This window comes from Delphinus delphis, chromosome 10, assembly GCF_949987515.2.
Source record: "Delphinus delphis chromosome 10, mDelDel1.2, whole genome shotgun sequence".
Lineage (NCBI taxonomy): Eukaryota > Metazoa > Chordata > Mammalia > Artiodactyla > Delphinidae > Delphinus > Delphinus delphis.
The window spans coordinates 60,365,499-60,386,339 of record NC_082692.2 but is presented as its reverse complement, the minus strand read 5'-3'; the positions used below and the strand labels follow the sequence as shown (position 1 = coordinate 60,386,339).

The 20,841-nt window shown below is 40.1% G+C and overlaps 1 protein-coding gene across 2 annotated transcripts in view; it reads left to right on the top strand.

Annotated features, from left to right (window-relative positions):
* MYRIP (myosin VIIA and Rab interacting protein) overlaps positions 1-20,841 on the top strand; it is a 217,716-nt gene that overhangs the window by 51,024 nt on the left and 145,851 nt on the right. The window lies entirely within an intron of this gene.

Here is a 20,841-nt window from a genome sequence, read left to right as displayed (position 1 = left end):
TGTGTGGTCAGCCCCTGTAGCTGTGACGATTGCCCATAGTCAGCTCCCACCTTGCAGTGCTCAGCTTGCCTTTTACATCTTCCAGGCTGAGCATCTCACAGCTACCAGGGCCCATTCCCTACACAGCATAAGATGGCCTGGGCTGTGACTTTGCCCCTTTCCATGCCAGGAATGTGCCTGGAGCCCGGGCTTCCTCTTCCCAAGGCTGCCTGGTTGGAGGAAATGGTTTTGTGTTGCTCCCCAAATCCCATCTGCAGGTTCCCCTGCCCCACTGCCCTACTCACCAGAGCTGGAGCCTACCTGAGTGCTCCTGCCAGATCCCCACCCTTCCCTGAACCAGGGCTTGGGTAAAGGTCTCAGGTCAGACCACCCATGGCTATGGCTTGTCTCCCTCCCTGCGCTACAGCTGAGAGACCCCAAAGGACCTGCATTTCTCTAGGCCCTGGACTTTCGCCATGTGGCCCTGCCCTTCTGACACTCCCCCTTCCCTTCCTACCTTCCCCTGCTTCCTCTCTTGGGTCACCTCCCCTGCCATCATCTTTATCTAGCTGAGTGGATCCTGAACCAGATCCTAAAAGCTTCTGTTTCTCTGAGAGCATAAACAGCTTTGTGTGGTCCTGAAGTAGACCCGTAATATCCTACACGGCCTGCCGTGCTTAGGGGTATGTGTAGTGAGAGAGAGAGAGGGAGGGAGGGGGGAGGAGACAGAGTCAATTCATTGTCGACTGTATTTTAAATCTTCCTTCCTTCATACAGTATTTATGTATTTTACATGAATCTCAGAGCAGGCACGGGAGTGGTATTTAATGCTAGATGCTCAATGGCACTACTTGTCTTGCTGAAAACATAAGAACTACAGGTTCATTGATGCTGGTTTGTTTTTTAACCAGGATCCTCACCTGACGTGTGACCTTGGGCATGTTCCTTCGTTTTTTTGAGCCTCCAGTTTTTCCACTGTACAATGAGGATGATGAGGATACCTGACTAGAGTGTGGGAGGTTAAATGAATTAGTACATGGGAAGCCCTGTGGACAGCCTCTGGAACATAGTAAGGACTCATAAGAACTCAGGGTGAGGTATGTACCTGCCTTGCTCTAGGCTGGTGTATCCGGTCCATGAATTAAATAATTAGAGTTCTCTTTAAATTTTCATATATATTTAGTAAGTTCAAATGGTTTTAATGGTTTAGCTTTTCGTAAAGCAAGGTGCTTTCCCCTTTTTTGCTATTAGATGATTCTCTACAAGCAGAATAGAAATGCTAGTGTTTGTTTTATAGCCGATGCTTAGTTATTTAGACCTTCAATATCTCTCTTCATTTCGTATATTCACTTGTGTGCTGACCTGCTGTGGCCAGAGGAGACAGTTGGCTGCCTGGATGTTTTTTTCCTTAGAATCAGAAACTCTGATGCCTTTTATTTAGGGTGGTGGTTCTATTCATTTCTGTTTCCCTGCATACCTTCTATAGGAACTGTTCAGTGGCTTCTGTTTCTTTCTGATGGTAGAAACAAAACATTTCTATACAAACTAGAAAACAGGTCAGTGGGCAAATGAAGAGCGAGTTTCTGAGAAAAATCACACTTTCTGCTTTGACAGCTTAAATACAAAAGGGAAGCTTTTAACTAGGAAGTAGAAGTTCTGAATACACACAGCTACCCCAGCAGGACTAACTGGCCTTAGATGCAGCCACTGAGAGTGTTTGTTTTCTCCTGGAGACACGTTTCTGCCTTGAAAGTGGTTTCCAAAGTCTTGCATGTCACAGACCCACAGTTAGGGAGGGCCTCCCTACTGGGCTGCTTCTTCATGAATCACATGGGCCAGCCCGTATCCCCGAGTCCATTCACTCTGCTCTAGTCTGCCATTAAAGGCCTTAGTGTTGCTGATGTGCTCAAAATATCACCTGACACAGAGGAGATTCTGGTGAACTGTTGCCATTACTGAGAATGGCAAAGGATGCCTCTGGTCAGAAAGACTTTATCTGTTCTTCATGCCACCCCTTTAGCTATGGGAAGCCTGTCCTAGAACTGACATTATCAAACTTTGAAGTAGAGAAAGAATATTCCAGAATAAATGATGGAATTTTAGAGCTAAAGTGAAGCTTAAAAATCAGTCCTGAATTCGAGTACAACCTGCTCATTTTATAAACAAAGCATTAAGTCCCCAGGAGTTAAGGATGTTATATAAAGCAACACAGCAAATGAACACTGGCAGTCTCGTCCTCTTTCCTCAACTGTGACAATGTGTCTCTTGTTTAGTTTTTGTTTTCCAGTGTAGCTAGGTATTTAGTTAAATGTCACGAGATCTACACTTCCCCTCTCCTCCACAACTAGTTTCACAGGAATATTTAAACTCACTGTATTGTTTAAATGCAAATCATCATCATTTAAAATAAATTTGTTCCAGATGACATGATACTATACATAGAAAATTTGAAAGATGCTACCAGAAAACTACTAGAGCTCATCAATGAATTTGGTAAAGTTGCAGGATACAAAATTAATACACAGAGATCTCTTGCATTTCTATACACTAACAACAAAAGATCAGAAAGAGAAATTAAGGAAACTATCCCATTTACCATCACATCAGAAAGAATAAAATACCTAGGAATAAACCTACCTAAGGAGACAAAAGACTTGTACTCTGAAAACTATAAGACACAGATGAAATAAATTGAAGATGACACAAACAGATGGAAAGGTATACCATGTTCTTGGATTGGAAGAATCAATATTGTCAAAATGACTATACTACCCAAGGCAATCTACAGATTCAGCGCAATCCCTATTAAATTACCAATGGCATTTTTCACAGAACTAGAACAAAAATTTCACAATTTGTATGGAAACACGAAAGACCCCAAATAGCCAAAGCAATCCTGAGAAAGAAAAACGGAGCTGGAAGAATCAGGCTCTATGGCTTCAGTCTATACTACAAAGCTATAGTAATCAAAACAGTATGGTACTGGAAGAAAAACAAATAGAGGTCTGGAACAGACCTATAATGGAACAGGATAGAAAGCCCAGAAATAAATCCACGCACCTGTGGTCAATTATTCTGACAAAGGAGGCAAGAATATACAATGGAGAAAAGACTGTCTCTTCAATAAGTGGTGCTGGGAAAACTGGACAGCTACATGTAAAAGAATGAAACTAGAACATTCTCTAACACCCTACACAAAAATAAACTCAAAATGGATTAAAGACCTAAATGTAAGACCAGATACTATAAAACTCTTAAAGGAAAACATAGGCAGAACACTCTTTGACATAAATTGCAGCAATATCTTTTTGGATCCACCTCCTAGAGTAATGAAAATAAAAACAAAAATAAACAAATGGGACCTAATTAAACTTAAAAGCTTTTGCACAGCAAAGAAAACCGTAAACAAAATAAAAAGACAACCCACAGAATGAGAGAAAATGTTTGTAAATGAAGTGACTGACAAGGGATGAATCTCCAAAATATATAAACAGCTTGTGCAGCTCAATATCCAAAAAACAAACAACCCAATCAAAAATGGGCAGATCTAAATAGACATTTCTCCAAAGAAGACACTCAGATGGCCAAAAAAAAAAGCACATGAAAAGATGCTCAATATTGCTAATTATCAGAGAAATGTAAATCAAAACTACAGTGAGGTATCGCCTCATACTGGTCAGAATGGCCATCATCAAAAAGTCTACAAACAATAAATGCTGAAGAGGGTGTGGAGAAAAGGGAACCCTCCTACACTGTGGGTGGGAATGTAAATTGGTACAGCCATTATGGAGAACAGTATGGAGGGTCCTTAAAAAATTAAAACTAGAACTACCAATATGATCCAGCTATCCCACTCCCAGGCATATATCCAGAGAAAACCATAATTCGAAAAAATTAAGGTGTTAGCATTTTGCCTCTGCCTTGCACAAGGCCAAATAGTAAAATGTAAAGGAGAAACTAGTCTTGCAGTTCCTTCTGTCACAACGTGCTGCTCTTTTCTTGGCTTTCAACATTAAGAAGGGACAGTGTAGCTTAAGGGATCAACAGATAATCTGAAAAGGTCATTGCAGACCAGACTGTCCTTTGTTCCCGCCCTTTCCTTTGTCAGTCACTGCTTGGCGTGACTGACCATGGTTAGGTTCTGGTCCACTCATGCTGAGGATTCCTTTTTCAGCCACAGTTTAAATCGGGTGCACGAACCTGTCTGCTTCCCTAGTAACAACTGTCTGACTCTAGTGTGTTAATCTTCCAAGGACAGAGCTGCCTTCAGCTTTCTTGGGGCAAGATGCTTATTTGCCAGGACAACAGCAAGGGTGTTCCTTACGACTGGTATATTATTCCTATTGAAAAATAATCTTTTCTTACAAGTCAACTTTTCACCAGGGTTTCTAGGCAGAGATCCAGCGCATTTTGCTCACGTCTTTGTCTCCAAACTTTAGAGAAGGAAGAGGGTGTGAACATCCCAGAGTGCCTTCTCTGTGCCAGGGAACCCCTGAACAGCATTTCAGGCCAGGGTGAAGCCTCTGGATTGGGATTCAGACACACTCCTGCTCTTTATCCTCAGGTCATGCCTGTCTCTGTGATGTGGGCCACCTGGTGCCTGCCAGAGGAATAGGAGGTATACAAGAAGTAGGGGAGGGAGGGGTGGAAAGCAAAACAGAAAAGTACCCTGGCAGTTCAGTGTTAGAAGTGCTGTTATGAGGGAAATGTAGTCTTATAAAAGTGTGTGCATGTGTATATACAGTTGACAGATTTTTAAAAAGCAAACTGGCGTTCTATGGATATAGTTTCCTACCACTTAATATTATATTAAGCAATGTCCTGTGTCATTAGATAAGGCTGTTTTATATAATATTATATAGTAATATCATGTCATCTCATATATCACATCACACAGCATCATATGAATGTGTCTTAATCTGGTTAACCATGGCTTGATTAGTGGATATTTGCGTTATGATTTTTATAATATAAAGAATGCCATGAGAACATCCTTGTATTTTGTGAAATTTTGTCATCTCCAATCTTTTTCCTTAAAACCCATCCCTAAAAATATTACTCAGCCATAAAAAGAAACGAAACTGAGTTATTTGTAGTGAGGTGGATGGACCTAGAGTCTGTCATACAGAGTGAAGTAAGTCAGAAAGAGAAAGACAAATACTGTATGCTAACACATATATATGGAATCTAAGGGGAAAAAAATGTCATGAAGAACCTAGGGGTAAGATGGGAATAAAGACACAGACCTACTAGAGAATGGACTTGAGGATATGGGGAGGGGGAAGGGTAAGCTGTGACAAAGTGAGAGAGTGGTATGGACATATATACACTACCAAACGTAAAATAGATAGCTAGTGGGAAGCAGCCACATAGCACAGGGAGATCAGCTCGGTGCTTTGTGACCACCTAGAGGGGTGGGATAGGCAGGGGGGGAGGGAGGGAGACGCAAGAGGGAAGAGATATGGGAACATATGTATAACTGATTCACTTTGTTATAAAGCAGAAATTAACACACCATTTTAAAGCAATTGTACTCCAATAAAGATGAAAAAAAATAGAATAACCGGCTTAAATGTGTGAAATAAAACTTTTCCAGGCCTCTGAGCCACACCACCGAGCTGGTTTCCAGAGCGTAGCTCCAGTTTGGTTTGCTCAGTGGTGAGACATTTCATGTTTGCTCCTGAAGCTTGTGGACAGCATCCAAGTGAACATGCCCCGTGTTGAGTTCTTTATGGCAAGTACTGTTTGGCAAGGGATCTCTGTTTACAGTCGATTAAGCAAATAGACAGCTGAGTTCCACGTAAGGCATAACAATGTTAGCAGCCCTATAGACTCAGTACCTCTCCGTGCTTTCAGAATAGGAAATGTGTGTAAAGTGCAGGTCAGAATAACAGAAGAGAGCCATGCCACTCGAGTTTCCTTTGATCTCACTGTGTGTCAGGACCGAAAGGCAGAAAGGACCACCACTAACCTTCCAAGAAACAAGAAGCTCTTGAGACTTGGTGCCAAAATTTAAAAAATGTGCTCTCTGACCCCTGCCGAAAGCCTTGTGTTTTACATGTCTCCTAGGAATTAGCTTTGTTCATTTAGGCCTGACCTGCCAGATGTTTGGATTTTATAGAAATAGGAATTAGATCGTTTCTCTTGTATTTTAGGTATATCAATTCAATCCACAAAGACAAATCATTTTTTAAAAAGTAAATGAGGTACTTCTTTGTTCTGGAGCAGATTTCCTGCTGTGGACATGACGATGGAGCAGGAATAAGCACACTTTTAGTTCTGATGACCTTGACTCTTGTGTTCTATAGACTTATCTAGGGCACCCATGATTGAGACTGTGTACAAAAGTAAGAAGCAATCTTAATGCTCTAGAAATTTCTTCATTCAGATTTGGATGAGACATAGCTCATTAAACTCTGGGGCATAATTGCTTTGATGGCTGACCATAATTTACGACAACATTCTCCTTTGGTCTACATTTTTATAAACCCCACCCTTCTGTTTAATATTATTAAAGTTTTATGGTGGCCCCATCCAATGAGGAAAAACAAATGGAAACACCTTATCATGGTTTCGTGTCCCTTTTGCCAGGTGGCGGTCCTGTTCTTGGAGCAGGTCCTTAGGGTTGGAGTGGAAGTGAGCATCCCTTCTGTGTTGGGAGGAAGCTGTCAGTTGAAGATGGCTGTCCTGGGGGTGGGCTTGGGGCTACGTGACCCTGTGTGCTATGGTGCTTCTGCCTAGTGCTTGAAGTTTGGTAGCTGGTCTCCTGCCTCCTTTCCTTAAGTTACCCAGTAGAAGACCACTGCCCTCAGAGATCCGTACATTCCCCTGGAATTACCTCTCAATTAACTTTTCCGGTGCTTAATCATCATAAACCCTATTTAATATCTAGGCAGTGTAGGAAAGTGCCAGATGGAATTTCTTTTATTAGCAATAAGATAAGGTCCCCTGAAGCCTGTTAGATCAATTCTCATTAGACACTGATTCATAGGGCCAAGAGTTCACCAACTCTCTCCTGCTGTTACAATGCAGTTTAGGATTTAGATGGGCTTTGTAGAGACACTCAAACTTAATGGACTCTGAACCCTGGTCATTTCAGAATGTCTTAAATCTGTGAAGCTTTATAGCAGTAGTGTGTGTTTGTGGTATTCATGTGCTTTAGGGAAAAGACAGAGGAACCAGTATAATTTGGGACAAAAACCAGGACTCATCTGACTCACACGTCCACTCCAAATAGCTCCACAAAACCAAACCAAAAAAAATTGGGGACAGGAGTTTGAAAGTACCAGGTAGCATGCTTTGGAACTATTGGGTTGGCCAAAAAGTTTGTCTGGTTAATGAATATGTTATTCAATAAAGTTCTTCGTAAAAATGAAAAATATGTTTTATTTTTGCTTAAAACCGAACAAACTTTTTGGCCAATCCAATATGAAAAATCATGCTCTAGTAGGCTCATATATTACTGGATGGGAGCATAAATCGTTATTTCCTTATGGAGAGCAACATGGCTGTAACTCTCATAATTACAAATGCATATAGCCTCTAACCTAGTGATTTCATTTCTAAGAATTATCCTAGAAATATACTTCACACTTTTGAAATGACATATGTTTGGGGTTATAATTGTAACATTGCTTAAAATGTACACCAATAAGTTATTGGGAAAATAAGCCATGCTATATCCAGACAACGGAATGCTAGGTTGTTATAAAAAAGAATGAGGAAGCACTTTATACTGATGAACAAAGACCACCAAGAAACGTTAAGTGAAAAATAAGCCTCAGGAAAATGGAATGATACAATTTTATTTAAAAGGGACAAAAATTTTTAAAAAAACAACAAGGAAACAGAGACAGAGAGAGAGAAATTGGATAAGAGGGGAAAGGGAGGGCGAGGGAGGGAGAGATATTTTGTATACGTATGAAATATCTCTGGAAGGATACACAACTTCATTTAACTGAGAGGATGGAAATTGGGTAGCTAAAAAACAGAATTAAGAGTAAACTTTTCTATACTTTCTAAATTTGAACCCTGTCACTGTAAAACCTAGTCGAGACATTTTTAAATGGAACCTGAAAACCATTCTTAAGTGTCATAATTGCTTGTGTGATGTTGTTGAATGAATACTAAGGATTCATCAAAAGTATATTTCCTTTTCCCTAGACTTGAAAATAATGTGGTTGTATATATACTTGGACCAAGTATTGTTTATGAGTTTCTATTGTTTCTTCTAAGCAAGGCACTGAGAGAAATATTTATTTTTGTATTTACTGTCCATCACTGTGTAACCCTGAAACTTTAAACATATAATAGACTTCATTGATATTTTGCTGGAAATTAATTCTTCTGCTTTTACGGTGTTGATTAAACATTGGTATTTCTATTAGCTTTATAAAGTCTTGACTAAAACATCTGGAAGAGTGTCTGAGGTGGTTTGGATGAGCCGCCTTCCTATCCATAAGGAAGGAGAGCTCAGAGAAATTAAAGGATGTGTGTAAGGTCTGCAGCTAGCCAGGGACCACTGGTGGTTTTCATGTTTTCTTTGGCTGCCTTAAGAATATGTATTTGGCCCCCCAAAATTACAATTATACCCGTACATTTAACCTCATTCCAAATTCCTGTCAAAATAATAGGAGTTCCATCAACAAGCCAGAAACAGTCAGGGGAGTGCCTTCCAGTCTCAACCCAAAGGACTTCTCAGACATTCAAGAACTCAAAATTACTTAAAATTGTTCAGACACTCAAGGAATTCATCAAACCTCAGATTAAGGGAAAATGAAATATAAAATAAATGGTGAGTAATTAAACCTTTAAAATTTGAGTTAATGTTAAACAATTGTTCTTATTGTACAACTTAATGTGACATCAAAAATAATTCTTAAGTGAGAAAAAAGTATATAAGCATATGGAATCTAAAAAAATTAAAAAGGTTCTGAAGAACCTAGGGGCAGGTCGGGAATAAAGACGCAGACGTAGAGAATGCACTTGAGGACACGGGGAGGGGGAAGGGTAAGCTGGGACGAAGTGAGAGAGTAGCATTGACATATATACACTACCAGATGTAAAATAGATAGCTAGTGGGAAGCAGCGCATAGCACAAGGGAGATCAACTCGGTGCTTTGTGACCACCTAGAGGGGTGGGATAGGGAGGGTGGGAGGGAGATGCAAGAGGGAGGAGATATGGGGATATATGTATATGTATAGCTGATTCACTTTGTTATACAGCAGAAACTAACACACCACTGTAAAGCAATTATACTCCAATAAAGATGTTAAAAAAAAAAGAATTAAAGGCTACAATTCTTTTACTTGGTGGGGGACAAAAAGAAGAGAGAAAGTCACACGGACATATCTTCAGATACTGTTTTATTCTTCATGGTGATAGGGAAAGGAGTATTAAATGGTTTAAAATATGCATGTAATTGCTTAAAAGTTTTAAGAGACTACATATTACTTCCGGATGATCAAAGAAGGAGAAAAAAGACCAAAGGAAGCTTTGGTCCCTAGAGAAAAAGATGTTGGAGTGGAGGGGTAGGAGGGGCAGTGGAGCAGCACGGAAGCACAAGATAAAATGACACAAGAAGATCGAATTTATTATCCCAATCGATGTGAATTTGTTAAACTCGTTTATTAAAACATAAAGACCCTCAAATTTAATAAAAAATCTAAGTTAAGTGAAATTACTTTGAGGATACAGCTGACCAGCACCTTGATTTCAGCCTTATGAGACCATGAGCAGAGGCCCCAGCTAAAACACCCAGACTCCCAACCCATAGAAACTGAGATAATAAATTTAGTAACAAAGCAGTGTTGTTACTGAGTTTAAAGAATGGGTTAGAGGCAATATTTGAAGAGGTGAAAAGCTCCAATCAAGATTTTCATGAAGCCCAGCATTCCCAAGCAGGACAACAACAACAAAAAATCTACATCTAGATTCATCTTAGTGAAGCTGTAGAACAACAAAGACACAGAAGATCTCAAAAGTAGCCAGAGATAAAAGGTATACTTCAAAAGAGTAACAACCAGACTGACTTTTTTTTTTTTGCGGTACGCGGGCCTCTCACTGTTGTGGCCTCTCCCGTTGCGGAGCACAGGCTCCAGACGCGCAGGCTCAGCGGCCATGGCTCATGGGCCCAGCCGCTCCGCGGCATGTGGGATCTTCCCGGACCGGGGCACGAACCCGCGTCCCCTGCATCGGCAGGCGGACTCTCAACCACTGCGCCACCAGGGAAGCCCCAGACTGACTCTTGATTGTCATCAGCAGTGGAATGTTACCTTACATGTTCTGAGAGCTATTTCAGAATAAAATTGGCAGGCTTTGGTGGTGGATTGAACATAAGGTCATGGAGGAAGCTTTTCAAGAGTATCTTACCACGTTCCTAGAACGCACATAATACCTTCACTGAGAAAAGGAATAAAGAAAGCCAGGCTTGAGGGAGACATTCATGAATTTGCTTTTGGACAAGATGAGTTTGAGATGCTTTGAGACATCCAAAAGAAGATGCGGTTCCTTTCCATCCATCATCTAGCTCACAATTTCTATCTTGTCTAAGAACATATGACAAAGAACTCTGTCAAATGTCTTGCTGAAATCAACTTACACTATATCTATGGTGATCCCTTGTTCTATCAGCAATGAGGTGAGTTTGGAATGAATTGAATTTGAGTTGTAGCTCAGCCACTTACTATATGACCTTGGACATAACATACTCAATGTTTAGGAAACTCAGTTTCTGCATCTGAATCATGGCAACTGAGTTGGACTAAAAGGACTCTTTTAATGTAAGGACTAAAAGAGACACTATATCTGGGGGAAAAAAGCCTTACCTGTATAAAATACCACACATTTTAGTTAGTGATTCCTAACTCCTCAGCATCAGCCTTTTTTCCAAATGCTCATTAGCCACCTGTTTTCATTAGCTGTTTTTCTAGAATTTTATCAGGCATTGATTTCAAGCTTTATAACCAGAATCCACCTTTTTCTCTTATTTGAAAAGTGGAGTCACATTAATCTGATTCAGAACTTTTGGTGCTTATCCTCAGAGACTATTGACAGTGGTTGGTAATCATATTTGCAAGTTTTTTCTGGGCCCTGGGATGTGATTTGGCTCAGGTGGGCAACTTGAAGTCAGTGTAAGTAAGGCACCTGTGTGTGTGTGTGTGTGTGGTTTTTTTTCTCATTTTAACTAATTTTATCTCTTGTCTTGGGTTCCAGTTTCTTATTTTAACTGTAAAACAGTATCTTCAGTGGAGAAGATGGAAGAAGAAAAGATGTTGAAGAGTTCTGAATTTCCCACTAGCATCTGTTAAATAGCATTATACCATCTGCCCCAAGCAATATCACATTTTGTTTCTTATTTCTATTGCCCTGGAACATAATTTTAGACACCATTTCTTTTGAATGTCTTAGCTCATTCAAGAGCTTTTCTGTAAATATTCTTATAAATCTCAGCCATTAAAATAATTTTTTTAGTATATATTTTTCAAAAATATGGGTTCTTCCACCTTTAGTTTGTGCTTTTAAAAATATGACCTCATTAGAGCACAACACTTTGCACATGGCTGATATTCCATGTTTGTTTGTGTGAATGAGTGGATGAATGAATGAACCAGAGAATTTTTCATACAGCTGCATTGGTTATTAAGGTTTCTTCCCCTTTCTTCTTTATCAAGGTTATTCACAATTATCAGTTTTCATTTCTATATTCTGTTCCTTTTTGAGTTGTATTCCATCATGGGCCTGACCTTTTGATAATACACGTTTTTTCATATGTTTTAGAAAAATGCACTTTCCTGAGGTCCTTTTATGCATTTGATTATGTCCAGATTTTCATTTCTTCACTGTTATGAATTCCAAGATGACACGATCATTTTCTTTCAAGGTTTCTGTCACTTCAGTATCACAATGACTTTAAAATTTTTGGTATCTGGTTTCTCTCTTTCCATTTGGTCTTTCCAAAGACCAAAATTTTTGGTATCTGGTTTCTCTCTTTCCATTTGGTCTTTCATCCTGAGCTTCTCTGCAGTGTGGTAGGCTCAGGATTTTAAGAAAAGCATGAGTAGAAGCTGCAAGAGCTCTTGAGGTAAAGGATCAGGGTTAGACTAATAGACCACAACTCTTTTTTAAATTTAATTTAATTTTTTAACATTTAAAAAAAATTTATTTTTGACTGCGTTGGGTCTTTGTTGCTGTGCGCGGGCTTTCTCTAGTTCTGGTGAGCAGGGGCTACTCCTCCTTGCAGTGCATGGGTTTCTCATTGCGATGGTTTCCCTTGTTGCAGAGCACAGGCTCTAGGCTCATGGGCTTCAGTAGTTGCAGCATGCGGGCTCAGTAGTAGTGGCTCACGGGCTTAGTTGCTCCATGGCACGTGGGATCTTCCTGGACCAGGGCTCGAACCCATGTCCCCTGCATCGGCAGGCGGATTCTTAACCACTGTGCCACCAGGGAGGTCCCTAATTTAATTTTTTAATTGAAACATAGTTGATTTACAATGTTGTGTTAGTTTCTAGTACAGAAAATTGATTCAGTTATATACATATGTGTGTGTATATACATTCTTTTCCATTATGGTTTATTACAGGATACTGAATATAGTTCCCTGTGCTCTACAGTAGGACCTTGTTGTTTATGTTTGTATCTGTTAATCCCAAACTGCTAATGTATCCCTCCCCCACCCCCTTTCCCCTTTGGTAACCATAAATTTGTTTTCAAAATCTGTGAGTCTGTTTTGTAAATAAGTTCATTTGTATCTTTTTTTTAGACTTCACATATAAGTGATATCATATATTTGTCTTTGTCTGATTCACTTCAGTATCATAATCTCTAGGTCCATCCATGTTGCTGTTATTTCATTCTTTTTTATGGCTGAGTAGTACTGCATTATATATATGTATATATACCATATTTTCTTTATCCATTCATCTGTCAATGGACACTTCCATGTCTTGGCCATTGTGAATAGTGCTGCTTTGAACAATTGGGTGCGTGTACCTTTTCTCCAGATATATTCCCAGGGGTGGGATTGCTAGATCACATGGTAACTCTAATAGACCCAACTCTTGATGAAAGTAGATGCAGAAAAGTATGGCCATATTTAATTTACCGCATATGCTGTTTGTCACCCGTTTTCACTTATTTTCTCAATAGTTGTTGATTGTATTGGGCTACATGATACATAAATCTAAAATGAGTAAAAGCAGGGGAATCATCAAAATCTTGCCATTCTATTACCATTTCCAAATATATTTTTTTTGTTTTCAGGTTTAGTGCTCTTAGCAGAAACCCTCCTTCTGTAAATGCTTTGGCTTAGAGAGACTGGTTATTAGCGATCAACTTAATGTACTTTGGAAATACTGACTGAGGAACAGTGTTCACATGGGTCTCTTCAGGTGACAGAAGAACAAGGTAGTTTTGTCACAGGTAGCCCCATTTAATCTGCCAGTGGTTTAGATTTAGATCACTGCTCTAAAGCTGTTTTGTTTACTAATTTAAAAAATTTGATGTGATTTCAGTGTATTCAAATAAAACTTCAGCCCCCTCATCTTAGCTCCATGGATGATCTAGAACAGTGATCCTGGGTCCTGGTGAAACATTAGAATCACCTACAGAGCTTTTCAAAAACCACACTGTCCCAAGATGGTCATGTAATTGGTTGGGTGAAGGGGAGGGAGGTTGGTGGACGGTCAGTCTGTTTAGTGTTCTTCTCCTGCCCCCATTCTTTCCTGCACCCCCATCTTCCTCCCAAAAGGCCATTGCATCAAAAGTGGGAATCAATTCTCATTGAGCACTTATTCCTGAGACCCTCTTGTAAAAAGCATGAGCTCAGTTAATAAAGCAATTATTTAATTTTATTTAGGGAGGCAAACTTTAGTAATAGCATGCAGTAAACTGTTTTGGCTTACAATTATAAGACTGTTCTTTTTCCTCTATTTCTCTAATCATAGCATCTGTAGATCATGAACAGGTTGACTTGCTTCCCTTTCCTCATCCACCAAACAGAATTTTAAGAAATCCTTACAGCTTTGCAGAGGAACAATATTATATAAAGACAGCATTGTACCTACAGTTAAACTAATATGATAAGCTTACGTCTCAGTGTATGTATTGGCACCACATACACTTGTGTATTTCTCCTGGCAAAATTACAACTTTAAAAAATTAGGTATCTGGGGCACCATGTGGTGGTTTAGCCAGAACAGGTTGCTAACGAGGGAATCAAGACAGAGGCGGGCGTTGCCTTAAATATGAGCTTACATAAGCCACATTAGTCAGTGCTGGTTTCAAACAATTGCATTTCTTAGGAAGCAAGTGGTGCATTGGATCTTCCTTCTGAAAAGTGATGCCGTTCCACTTGTGAGGGGTAGGCTGTGCAGTCAGGAACCTCCTGGTGAGGAGAAGTGTCACTTTGATTGTTGCTGTGCTTTTAATGTCGTGCTAAGTGGAACGGCACTTTGCAATCTCTCATCCACAGCAGTTTCCTCTTCTCATTCAAATCCAAGCATACAAATGTTTCCCTAACTACTGTTTGAGTCCAAAATGTTTATTTGGCAGCCCTGTGCAAGTTGAGCTCTGGAAGGAAACCTAGCTTTAAAAAACATCTTAGAACATTGTGTTCAGGGTTGAAATCAAGGACCATATTTCCCACACGTGTTGTTTTCCAGGCAGTTTGCCTTGAGTATTTTTGGGGTTGTTTTGTTTGTTTGTTTTTTGCTGAAGAGCCTAGAATGGTTCTTGTAGGTGGAGGGGATATGGTAGCAGGAGACCCAGAGAGCAGAGGGACCCACACACATTTCCCTGACAATAATTACTTTGTTCATTTACACCTCAGTCTCACTTCAGAAAGGATTTGAAGTGGCTTACTGATATCCCCACAATTCCTCCAGAAGAGATGGCAAAGAGAAATAACAGTGGAGAGACAAGAGGGAATCAATTGACATTACTCTAGAGTGAATCATTGGAGATTCTTACCTCTCCAGCCCATTTTTCTGTGGGCTTCCGGAGTCCAGGAAGGAAAGGAAAGTGTTGAGTCTGGATGGTTGAGTTCAAGGGTTAGGCACTGGCACTGGAGGACAAGACCAGCCACAATGCCCTCATTTCCTGGCCTCACTCTCTGGAAGATTCCAGAGTCGGGTTTTGAACACATCCTTCTATTTCAAGCAGAGGTGTGCAATGTCAGAGGGCCACAGAGCTGCATCTTTCAGTCCTATTCCATCATGCCTAGTTTTGGAATTAGCTCCCTCAGCGAGGCACATTTTCCTATTCTGCTGAGAGGTATCTAATTCTCCTTATAGCAGTCAGCCACGTGTCTTGCAGTAGGAACATTAGGTCAGCAAGTGGGGCATTAAAAGGAATTAAAGGTGAACATTTCAGGTAGGCCCAAGGCATAAGGGTATCTGGATGGAGCATCAGGGTTTAAATGATGACTATGTGTTTCTGTTTCATGAACAGAGAATAAATAGACTTTCTTGGAAGATTTCACGTGGCTAGTTATGAGCAGGGTAATATAGTATGCACATGGTGTCTAAGCTCCTTATTCAACGGGGTTCAAACTGCAGATCCACCATTTTTTAGCTATATGGCCTTAAACAAGTAACTTCATTTCTCAGAGCCCCAGTTTCCCTATCTTCAAGGTGGCTATCATAATGCCAATCTCAGGGCTGTGACAAGGGTCAAGTAGGATTATGCACATAAAAACATTAGGCATCACTGACATGTGGTAATCCGTGGTAAATGCCGATGGTTATTGTGTCTACTGAACCTGTGGTTGTCGTCACATTGTATCTGCACTTTCATTGCTTAAGGAACTGACTATTAAAAGGAACACAACTGCCTATCAATCTGCTGGAAAACAATTTGGAGCCGGGAGGAACCCAGAACACTAACGGCTACATGTTCTCTGAGTGAGAGCTTTTTCACTTGTTCAGTGAAGGGATGGGAATGAAGCACCTGTAAAGTCCATTCTACTGTGAAAATACTCTGTGGGTGAAGGGGTGCTATTTGCTTGTCCAGAGATACACATCTTCTCTAAGAAGGGCCTCAACTGCACTCCAAAAGGAGGCGGGTCAAGGGCTCTGGTGCAGGAGACATTGCCCCACAGCACTTCCCAATCCAGGACGTCTCAGTCCTGGAAGGAGGGGCCAAAAGCATCCCTAAGTCTTGGATCAGGCCTCACGTTTTAAAGCACTTATGTTGTTGACTGCAGCCGTGACTTAGACTGACTGTGTAGGAAGATGGAAGAGTGTCTGCCAGCCCATTTCTGGCCAAGATGCTCTGCATAGAAGCCAAAATCACTTGCCTTGGAAACAACTTCTGTGTTAGAGTGGGAGAATTATGGAGGATTGATTTTTTCAATTTAGTTTCATATTTAAAGTTTTCATACTTCAGTCTTCTGAGAGGACATATGCATAAGATGAAGCAAAGGTAAATTAATACAGTTACGTGCAAATACTTGGACAAACCCTTACAGAAAGATGCCTCATAACATCTCGACGCCATACAAATGTAAACAGAAAAAGCACATACTTTGTGTCAAAAAAGGTCTGGATTTGAATTCAGCTTCAGCACGTTCCGAGTGTCCAGTGCCCGGCACGTCACTTCTCAGAACTTCAGTCTCCTTATCTGTCAAAGGGGCGGTATTTGCCTGATTCACCAGTTGTGCAGACTAAATGAGACGATGTGTGTGAACTGCCTGGCAAAGTCAGTTTTCATCCCTTCTCTCCAGCCGGGGGTAGTGGGGCGTCTGATGATGTGAGGAGTGAGCTTTGGACAGTTCATCAAGACTACTGTTAGAAGTATGAGAGTGGAAACTGTGGGGAGGATTTTCGCTTCATTTTCAGTTAAGTGTGTCTGGTCTCTTTCTACCCATCCATCCTTCACCTTATTTATTCATATATGTGTGCATTCATTCATTCACTTATTCATCCAGCCCTTTTTTAAATCGAGTATCTTGCAGTGTACAAGGTGCTGTTGATGCAGAGATGGTTTTGTTTGGAATTTGTAAATCTATAACATGAACACAGAGATGGCACCTTGTTTCCCTTAAGCACTCTCTTGTGTGTTGGTATTTAGATATAAAAACATGACAACATTAAAAACATAAAGCTTAGTTGTGAACTTAGAAGAAGTTTCGTGTTCTACAGATGTCCGGAACTGAATATTTATATATGTGTGTGTGTGTGTGTGTGTGTGTGTGTGAACATGTATATATATTTCTGTTAATCACTCATCTATATTAAAAGTAAAAGCACTATTTTCCCATGTGATCTCATTTGTGCATTGTTGACTGCTAATTTTACCAATAAATCTTCATATTTTATACTGGAAACCTACATCTTCATATTCATATTATGTACTGGAAATCTACATCTTCAAAGATCAGTTATTTTAGGTTTATGTTTAAGATTGAGACTAAGTCCAGAAGGATTGTATGTCTAGGCAATTACATGCTATTCTTAAGTTTAAAACGCAGTATTAAAATAGTTTATGGGCAGTATGTGGTGCTGAGAGACTGTTGTTCTAGATTTCTTCTTTAGCTGTGCGTTTAAATTCCTTTCTTGTGCCAGTGCCTGACATTTCACCCGAGTGTGCCACCTGGTGTGTTCAAAATGGCAAAATATTTATTTTCATCCTCCTATAGCTTGCTTCTCCCTGATGAATTTTCAGCTCTTAACTACCATTACAAACAACTTGGGTTCTACTGTTTGTTTCACTTTAGAAAAAAACGTTTTAAAAACGGTTTCCAGTGTATTTTGAGCAGTATGAAGGGTTTTTCAGTGGTATAAATGATAATATAGCAGCTAAAAAAATGCATGAATTCCAAATGGAAAGACAATGGTATTATGCAGTGAACATTTTAATAAAGACATCGCAGCATGGGAGTCCTCACAACTTTGTTATTCTGGCCTGAAAGTGAGAAGAAACAACTTCTCTGTTCTCCGAGTCTTTTCTGTTGTTGTTAACAACTATTAAGTTGTTGTGGATAATACTTAACATCTGTTCAAGGTCTTTGGTGCCCCTCTTTAAAACTGGATGCAGGTTGATTTTTGCTCATGGCGAAGTCTTGTTTAGATGTTAAACTAATGACAAGATCACTCTGAGGCCTGACTGTGGTGCTGCTTACGAAACCCTTGCTTCAGGGTAAGGCTGCAGGTAAAACATCATCCAGAAGAGCTTTTGCCCTTTCAAAAAATTGTCATGAAACTGGTCCAAGAAGAACTTGGAATTATGCACTGCTTTGGAGCACACTTTAGACTGCTGTAGAATTTCATCATAGTTTTTATGGGAGATGACAGTGTTTGAAGAAGCGTAAAACTTTTCTTATAGTTTTCATTTACTCTGTATCCATCTGATCATTATAACTGCTTGGAGAATCATGTCAAGAATGAATATTCTTGAGTCATTTTGATACAGACATTTTTTAGTTTTGAGAACAAAAGAAGACAGGTGTACTTGCTAGATATGGTAATAAAAAGTCAGTTTGAAAACTCACAATGTTTTAATACCATATCCTTGAAGACACTCTAGGCTTTAGATAATTTATAATAAAATTCATACTTGCAACTACTTTGAGATGCAGGGTAACAATTTGATAAAGTATTTTATGTACAAGTACGAATTTAGCAGAAATTATTCTTTATAATTTTTCCTTCATGTCTTCCCATAAGTCCCCCAAGTGGACATGTTACATATTAAATTTTGTTTTACTGAATTGATTAGTATTACGACCCAGTTGGATTTCACCTTATTTGTATACAGATTTTGGATCCCAGAAGCCTCTAAGTGAACTTATTTTGGATGAATTCTTATACATTCCTTAAGACCTTTTTATGGATGCCACATAACTCTGAATCGCATTAAAGAAACAAAAGCATTTTACAGAACTAAATGTGATTTCTCTTAATTTAAACTTTGCATTTTTCCCATTTGGAGCTACTTAATGATTTGCTGTTTTGTCCCCTCATGCACCTTCCCCAAATCAGTATAGCTTTATGTTTACTTAATTATAGCAATTAAGAATAGTTTTAGGGGGACTTCCCTGGCAGTCTAGTGGTTGAGACTTCGCCTTCCAATGCAGGGGGTGTGGGTTCAATCCCTGGCTGAGGAGCTAAGATCCCACATGCCTCGCGGCCAAAAAACCAAAACATACAACAGAAGTAATATTGTAACAAATTCAATAAAGACTTTAAAAATGGTCCACATCAAAAAAAAATCTTAAAAAAAAAAAGAATAGTTTTAGGATCGCAACTCTTTGCTCTTCCTAGTAGATATTTATATCAGTCAGGGTCAATTGGAGAAACAGAACCAATAGGGGATATATACTGAGATTTATTGCAAAGACCTAGAACGTGATTATGAGAGCTGGATAGGCAAGTCCAAAATCCATATGGCAGATCATCATGAAGGGCAAGCTAGAGCTCTCATGCATAAGCTGAAGCTGCTGTCCACAGGCAGAATTTCTTTCTCAGGGAAGCCTCAGTTCTGCTGTTAAGGCCTTACAATGGATTGAATCAAGCCCACCCGGATCATCTAAAATATTCTCCCTTACTTAAAGTCAACTGATTACTGGACTTAGTCACATCCACAAAATACCTCCACAGTGACACCTGTGAAGTTTGAATAACTGGAGACTATAGCCTCGCCAAGGTGACACATAACATGGACCATCACAATATTTAAGTAAAAACATTTCAAATTCAAGAAAATTAATATAGATTTATGTGCTGTTGTATTTGTTTGATATCAGTTGAATCCAGTTGCTCCTTTAGTGTTGCAATGAAATGCACATCGTGAAAGTAAATATTCAAGTCCCTCCTGTGCTGGCTGAAGGAAGGGCATTAGAGGGTGATGTAGGTGGTTGTCACGGAGATTCTCTGCCCTGCAGCCAAGGCAGGCAGGCAGTTGGGTAATTACAGGATTTCAAGGTAAGTTCACCCCAGTATGTTCTATCTTCTCTCTAGCTCCTCAGAACTAGCCTTTCTGAAGGCTAGTTTAGCCTCAGATTAGCCTTTCTGTCTAATAGAGAGCTTTCCTTTGCTGTTCAGTGTGTCTGCTGCTGAATGATTATCTAAAACAGCCCGGCTTAAACCCGGAAGCTTTGGAAACCAGGGGAGGGCACCCTGAGTTTTAGCAAGAATACCTATGAAGTTGCCAGAAAAGGGGGATTACAGATACTGTGCTTTTGAAAACATTGAATGACTACTGCATTTGTTTGCTTCTGCTCTACCTCTAAGAAAAAAAGCTTCTTGAAGGCACTGACTCTACATCCTCAGAGCATGTGTATAGCATAGGTATCAATCTGGGTCCCAGCAGGAAGCAGTGTGCTCAAATTAGGATAATTTGAGGAAGGGTTAACAAAAGGGCCTATTTATAAAGGAGTGGGCTCTAGGGAAACCCCAAATGACATTGTATAGTACGCAGTCACCATTGTGGTCCCCAGTCTGGGATTAGGGGAGGAGAGGTACTGGAAGTCTGAAGACAAAGCCTGGGATGGAGGGGTGTCCTCATAGGTGCTGAGATCTCTGGTTAAGCGATGAAACCAGTCCTCTGGAGAAGGAGCTGGGGGGCAGGAATACCCTGACCCTGAAAATATATCTCACTCTCCCTCTGGTCACCTGCCCGGGTTCCCCATTGACTGAACCCACCAAAAATCAGAGAGCCATGATGTCTGCTAATGTGGTCCCTCCAAGTTAGTCACCTGGTGGGCACAGTGGAGGGTGGATCTGGAGGGGCAAGCCCTGCATTAATGTTGTAAACAGCTCCAAGTACGTGAACTTGAGCAAGTGGTGTAATTTCTCTGAGTCTCAGTTTTCTCATTTTAAAATAGGTTAATCATAGTTACCTGGCTAAGTTAGTTTAGGGGCAGA